General features: G+C 41.0%; 1 protein-coding gene across 1 annotated transcript in view; it reads right to left on the reverse strand.

The window, feature by feature from the left end:
• LOC104958261 (receptor-type tyrosine-protein phosphatase delta-like) overlaps positions 1 to 7,873 on the reverse strand; it is a 64,178-nt gene extending 56,305 nt beyond the window's left edge. The window contains exon 1 of the mRNA XM_010785986.1: positions 7,550 to 7,873. The gene's annotated coding sequence lies outside the window, so the exon portion shown is untranslated. The remainder of the gene's footprint in view (positions 1 to 7,549) is intronic.
• Positions 7,874 to 7,912: the final 39 nt, after the last annotated feature.

The raw sequence follows: 7,912 nt of genomic DNA on the forward strand, positions 1-7,912 counted from the left end.
CTTTAAGAATTTACCCAGCTTATCAAACGACACGCGGAGACGAGGTTGGTTTTAAACATCCTCCAAATCTCCAACACTACGCAACGTTCATTCAACTGAAACGACGACAAAGAGCTCACAAACACCCAAACATATTCTGTAATTCCTTCGAAAACCTCTCTCCCTGTTGCCCGCACTTCAGAGGCAGCCNCCCCTTAGGCTCATAAACCTCTTTTAAACCCATTTGGGTAATGCCAAAAATGCAATGTCATCCAGCTAAATCATGGCTGGGTTTTCTTTGATGAAAAATAAATTGACATTTTGCAGATACAGTTTCACCTGACAGGCCGAGGTTTTCCCCTGACAGCATGTCCACATGCAGACACCTACGCAACGTTCATTCAACTGAAACGACGACAAAGAGCTCACAAACACCCAAACATATTCTGTAATTCCTTCGGAAACCTCTCTCCCTGTTGCCCGCACTTCAGAGGCAGCCGATCTTTTCTGCAGCGGCTCATTACGCAGGCTGATGGTTGAGTCCTTGTCAACTCACTGTCCAATTAGCATATCTAAGGCTGGCACAGACTCTTATCCTTGCAGGAAAGAGATAACTGATCCATACTGATGTCCACATAGTTATGCACTTGCATGTACATCCCTAATTGTTAAACAGCTCTGACATATGAGAGGGGAAGCATTGTGTAAATGTTGCGATTAAGGGGCCGGTCCTTAATTGAAATGTAAGCAACACTTTTGCTTCTTTACATGAATCAAAATCACTGTCAAGATAATTAATAAATTATCACTGGTTGAGTTTTGTTCCTGTCTGAACTACGTAAGTAACATACCTACCTACCCAACGTCTGTTTTAACATGCAGCTGTCTTCGCCCAAAGCTTCATCATCACTTCTTAATGAAATGAATGATTACAATTCCATGGACAGGCATACACACACACACACACACACACACACACACACACACACACACACACTCTTGCCTGGCCAATTAGTGAGCTTCTTCTGGAGCAGAACTAAGCTCCCTGACAACGGAGAACACCTTCATCTTCCTGGACGTCATTGTCATCATCACCATATTTCAATTGCGCTTCATTAATGAGACATACCAGCCATTTCCCCCCTACCTATTTCAGCTGTTTGGCAAAACCTACACATCAGTCGGGAGACATGTCGGGTTGTGTATAGCAGATTTGGGGTCTTATGTTAAGCTCGTCTCGATACTGATAACAGTCGCCTTGAGAAAGACAATTTTCTGTTTTAATAACCTCACATTGATTGATCATTCACATAAAATCATCCAGTGGGGTGTCTTTAATGTAAGCTAAGTACATGCACTTCAAATGGATTCATCCTTTTATGGATTCATATGAATAGCTTTCTTTGCAATAACACAACAGACATTTGAAATGCCAACACGCAGCAGACTCAACACCAAACAGCTTTAACTGAACCACCTTTTTACTGGTTCCCACTCAGGTGCTGCAATTTTGAGGCAACACTTTATTCATTCTTTGCTTATGTAAAATACCTCCATCCCCTTTGGGAGCTGCTTATTAATTTTCTGGAGACACACTGTTGTGTTTGCCCATGATCCAATTCTCTCCTGTGAATTTGCGCTGCCATGGTATCACCTGTCTGGATTGGTCACATGATATGTCGTCCACTGAGAGCTCATTATCTGACAACTGCAACACTGCTCTGCAACAACACTGAAATCATATATAGAACATTCACATATGTTTCACACACCTTACTGTTTGGTATGCAGTATTTAGTAAAAACCTATTTAATCTCAGAGAAATAGAGTAAAAAAAAGGCTGATTAAGTCCAACATAAGCAACGAAAGAGAGAGTCATAGGAAATGAAGCAGTACTATTATAAAAGACTAAAAACCATAAAAAACGTTGCAATAACGGGAAATCTTTTCATAAAGCAGGATAATTTAGATGAAAATAAAAGCAGTTATGTAAACCCATAGACTTCTGTAATTAGGGAAGATCATTTATTGGATACATTTATATAATTAAAATGAAAAATAAAGTGGAAATTCTGACAGTTAAAGAAATACTAGAGGTTGGGAGGCTCAAGATAAGTGGTTTAAATGGTGAAAGTGAATATTGTTTTCAGGATTTACTGAGACCATACATGATCATTAACCTTAAGAAATCACTGCTGAATAGATGTATTACTGATTTCTGAGGCTGCATGTGCTGCAGAACAAATCCTATTTGCTACACAGGCGAGCAGCCTTAGCAGTTCTGTCACTAACCAGCCATTGCATGACTTCCTGATGGAGATGAGATTTGTGACGCCAAATGAATTTCTCCTTGAGGGACGATAAAGTTGTGAATAGAATTGAAAAGCGGAGTAATGGGGTAGAAAAAACGCATTTGTCCTCCTTCTCATTGCCGAAATCAGACGGAGATTGTGTCTCGGGAAGTGAAGAGATTAAATGCTTGTCAACGGTAACAGACTTGCGCACGCATGCTTTCCACCAATGACTGGCCATTACTCTCACTTCCATCCAACAAATACTTCATCCAACCTGACATCCTTCAGCACCGCGCAGACAGAGCAATCATGGAATGCCACAAACAAATGTGGGGCTGCATTCAAGAGACATGTCAACCAGCCCCACTTCCACCCCCACACACACACACACACACACACACACACACACACACACACACACACACACACACACACACACACACACACACACACACACACACACACACACACACACACACACACACACACACACACACACACAAATGAAAGAGTCTAATCTTCTAGCTTTCGTTTTTCTATCTGATGATGGAACAGATCTGTAAGTTTCCTGGACAGTGTCCATTTTCCATCCTGCATGGTAAAGGTCTTTCAGTAGAGCAGAACTGTTTCACTGGAGCAATAAAGATGTTCTTTCACTAACTGGCATACGGAGGCGTGCCAAAACCTCGTCTTTTCTTGCATCTATAGAGCTGACTGCAACACGAACACTTTGTTTGTATAGGCGGCACAGGTAGCTGTATTTGATAGGATCATTTAAAATGATGTTGTAATCATTAAGCTCTGTAATTGAACATATTTAGATACCTTAGGTTCTAAACAGCAGCTTTAACTAAATCAAACATGTTTTTATAATTTAATCTGATCAACTTTCTTCACTGGCCTATTAAGCCTTACATAATTTGTAACAACATGAAATATGGAGAAAAAAAACATGAGTGAAAAGTGAATGCTTACATTTCTTAACTCCATAAATTAAGCACAATAACATGCTAACATTTCCCTAAAAGCTGATATGGTTTCATAAAGTTATTACAAATCATGCTAAGGGTGACATGAATGTCTGTAAAATGCTCTATGGCAATCTATTTAATAGACCAATGGGCTAACCAACAACTATAGCAAGGTTAAAAGATAAGACAGATTCCCACTAAGAGCTATAAAAACCTAAGCTAACGTAATCTGCTGTACTTTGCAAAACAACTTTTGAAGCTTAGTCTTTATGCTTCGTTCCTTCACAATAATTTTTCTCTCACTGTTCCTATTAATGTTCAAAAGATTACGTTTCACATTTTAGTTCAACCAAACCTTTTTTTCTGCAATGTCTATCAGCCATGTTGCTGCTTCAAAACTATAAATTGGATCTCCCCTCTGCCATCAATTCAGGCGAAATTGTCCTCCACCCCATTCAATTCCAGTCCATCAAACAGAGTGCTCAGGTTGAGCTCATCAGAAGACCATTCATCATGACATCAGGATCTTCAACATGTCCTTCTTCCCATCGCTACTACCAGTGTCTAGACTCTATTGACTGGTGTTCTACCGCTTCACTACCCCCTTAAAACATATAACGACACGACGGGGTATAATCGCTATGACTTTTCCCAGAGACACTTTAGACTCTCTACATACATACATACAATGTTACTGCCTGCAATATAATTCATATGCCTCTATCCCAACCGATAAAGCAAATCCAAATGACATTTATATTTTATTTTGCAACATATTGAAAATATCAAGCCCAAATGAATCCACCCAGCCAAGCATTCACCAAGGAGGAAGTACTCACTCCAAGTGTTGAACATTGTGGAGGACTTGCCAAGCACTTGAAGCAACGTGCATCAAATATTTTTTAGTAGCCTACATCTATTAGCGGCTAAGTCTATACTTCAAAAGAAAACGTTGACCGCTCTTACTCCAAGTTCTGATTAGGCAGTTTTTCTTCTGCTTTGTCAGCCATCTTGTCAGTCAGACCCTTCCCTTCTAATGACTGCTGTCAGTCAGGGATGTAACTGTCAAACCGAGTCAATGGCTGCACTTCCCACTCCCATGATTGGATAATGAGCTGTGTGCATCAACACATTAAGCCATTTTCAGTGCAAATGTCAGCAGAATGAAAAGCTCACAAAATATGTTCCTGTGTCATTGTGCATAACATTTCAGCAAAATGGACTCTATAGAACTTTAGATGACAATGGATTCAACACTGGTTTCTTATTCAGGAGGAGAAGAAGGAGTTGAATTAGAGAGGAGGGTTGACCGGAGAACAGCGAGGCAGTAACAGCAGCAATGGGGAAATTATGCCCTATTTTGCATAAGGGAGGAGAGGAGGTGGAGGAGGGGGAGGGGTGAGAAGGAAGGAGAAGATGTCTTCAGACGTGGCAGTTGTGATGAAAAGAGAGGCGAACGACTGAAGACAAGAGGTGGAGAAGAGAGGAAGAGGAAAGAGGTGGGGCGTGTGTGCATTATTCATCCCTGCTGACACATCAGAATCTCTGATTCATCTGGAGAAGGGCATCAGTCAAGTCACAACCTATCACTTTGCCTTCACTCATATGCACTCATATGCACACACAGAAACACGGACACACCATCAACACACGCACACACATTTGCAAATGACCTCCCTGTGACTTGAGATTGTCAACAACAGACTGGGATTGATCTCTGCACAACAAGGTTATCAGTTTAATATTTCAATGGAAATATATATGAACTATATAGAGCTAAGGGAAACAAACCAGTACAAATAGGCTAAGAGGTAGACTTTTACAAACATGGTATTTAGAATATTATTGAAATAATTTTCACATAACTGAAATGTATATTTTAAAAAACGTTGTTATCTTTATTATTATCTTTGCCAAACAAACTGAAATTCAATGTTAAGAACATTTAGAATGTTTTTACACCATTTTTAATGGATATGGCATATGGCTTTGTGTAATTGTTGTAAATTGACTGTATGTTTTCCCATATCAAATTATAGATTGGTTCCTGTTTAACGTTGATAAATTAAATATACTCGGAATCATTCATTTAGCTACCAAAATTTGGAAAAACGAATAAAACTGAACATTCTATTTACATAAAATGTCATTAAAAGTCCAAAAACATTTACTGGTGGTGTATTTCCTCATTAAGGATAATGAATCTCCAGAGTCCTTTGGTTCAAATTGTATTTGGATCAAAGTTTTAAGCAATCAAAAAATATATATTTCAGTATCTTCACGAGTATTTCTCCTTTTTTTGACCCGCTGTTTTAATAATTAACTGTATTGCCCAGTGCTAATGGGTTCCTTCTGCATGCTGTATGACTTGTTTTCAGCAGCTCCTGAATAAACAAGTACAGAAGCGCAGCAGACAGTAGCTCTCTGTTTGGAAGGCTTTAAAAAAGGTCAATTAATATCAATGCCTAGACAACAACAACTTTCTGTCTGCTTGTAATACAGGTGGCTACGCTCGCCGCATCAAAGCCTCCTTCTTTCCAGCTGACTGGTGCAACATAGCTAATGGGGAGTGTACACAGAGATTCTGACAAAAACCATGGATGGGCATAACACGAAACACAAGAGAGGAAAGTAAAGAGCAGAGCTGTTAAGGCTAATGCTGCTGCGAGGATCAGGGAATAAGACTTCAATAAGGCCTTTGACGTGAAACCAAAGCTGCTCCACTGGGAGCGCACGTCTTTTGGCATGTTGAATTCAATTCTGGGTGGATCTCAGCAGTGGTATCTGCTTAAGAGGCGCTGGAAACCATTGAGACCCATGGTTGAACCCTGTGAAAAGCTATTTAAGAGAGTACATGGCATCACACATTTCATAAGCCACTGCTCCTAAAAGTGCCTAATACCTGTGGGGCCGAGCATCTCATGGCTCAGGAAAGAGCCTATTTGATGTGTTTCTCAGAGACTAACAGAGGAAATATGCCAGTTGAGTTATTCTACCTCCACATAGTGACGTTTCCCTGTCATAATACCTTTATCCCCGACCCCGGTCTTCAGATGAAGGTGGTTAGGCAGGGGGAATGTGAAAATACAGAGGAAAAAATATGTAAACTGCTAAAAAGAGGAATCCAAGTGTAAAAATGACTGATTCAAATAATTAGGGATGTGGAAATGGTCTGGAACAATAACCAGCAAATGCATGGTGCCCCAGGGAAAATCTCCCATCTGTGTGTGAGGAGGAAGACCTCCCTCAGATTCACCACGACAGTGGATGTTCCAGTTTACACAGGCCACGCAGCGGAAATACAGAAAACCTAAACAGGCATTTGAAGTGTACATGATTAAATCCCAACAAGCAATAGCCCTCGGAAAATGTGTCAGGATGAATCGATGTATCATTCAATTACACTCAGCCTGTACGCTTGAGTGGCTGATTTAACTGCAAATCCTATGCGTATAATTATAGACATATGAAAGGTCTATGGACTACAAAACAAATCTGCCTATATGTGCAGATGGGATTGTTTTAAGTAAAGCCTGGGAGTAGCAGATGCAGCAGATACTCTATTGTCTAGAAAACAGTCTTGTTTAATTAAATCCATTTGCTTTGCCACCTGGCACCTTCCAGAAGAAAAATCTCTCTTAAATTAGAATAATATCCTTTATGGATTAGTAATATGCATTTGATTGCCCCCTCAAAAGTGACATTACATTAGCATAATGGGATTTCTACTAATCTTAACATCTTTACAATAATACCAGGACTTCCGCTTTTTAAATACCCTTGACAATCTATAGGCTGCAGGTGCTGTATTTATTTATTCATGAGGGTTTTGGTCCACAATGTTTTTATCTGTATTGTCTTTTTTTTGTTTTACTTAAATCGGATTTAACACCAGACTCATACATGGAGAGTGCTTTAAAAAGGGCAACTAGAAAATAAGCCACTTTAAACGAGAGTGGATGAGGAACAAAGGCTTTGCCAGTCTGCCCCGGTCCCTCATGCTGCCCAGCCAACAATAAGGAGGGGGGTGAGGGGGGGGCGCGAACTCACAGCGGTGATGCCAAGCAGCCTGCTCTGCACAACCCCTCGGTCTGATATCACCCAAAACTCCCCAGTGATCCTGACATGAAAAAAACAAAAACAAAGAAGAATCCGGGTCACCCTTAGCATGGCTTAACGTTGAAATTTCACCCGGGCAGGCATATACAATTAACTCCTTATAGTTTCCAAAAAGGATATTCGACAAGTGCAAATACCCCGCCTGGGTGGGGTAACATTAAACAGATGAGGAAAGATGCTGGTTACCTGGGTAGGAAGTGCTCCGTCTTCTTTACTGTCTGGTAGATTCATGTGGGTGGATTTGCAGCTGGAAGCTTCCTCGGAAACAGCAAGGATGAATGTAATCCGTCGGCAGCGGAGCTCCAGTCACAGAAAGGTCTGCCTTTGTGGGGGATGCATGCACACATCGCCGGTGTTTCTCTCCTCACCGTGCTGGCTGTCGACAGAGCTCTCGAAAACGCAGCGGGTCACGGGCTGCTCCTCAGCCCTTTTTGTCGGGAGAGCATTGCCGGTCAAGCGGCCTCAGATACTGCTGGTTGATGTCATTGATACTCCCTGCCTTCTTGCTTAATGCCCTCCTCCTTCCCTCATGTCCTCTCCTCCCCCTCC

The sequence above is a fragment of the Notothenia coriiceps genome, unplaced genomic scaffold (genome assembly GCF_000735185.1).
Source record: "Notothenia coriiceps isolate Sejong01 unplaced genomic scaffold, NC01 NC01_scaffold00000969, whole genome shotgun sequence".
Classification (NCBI taxonomy): Eukaryota; Metazoa; Chordata; class Actinopteri; order Perciformes; family Nototheniidae; genus Notothenia; species Notothenia coriiceps.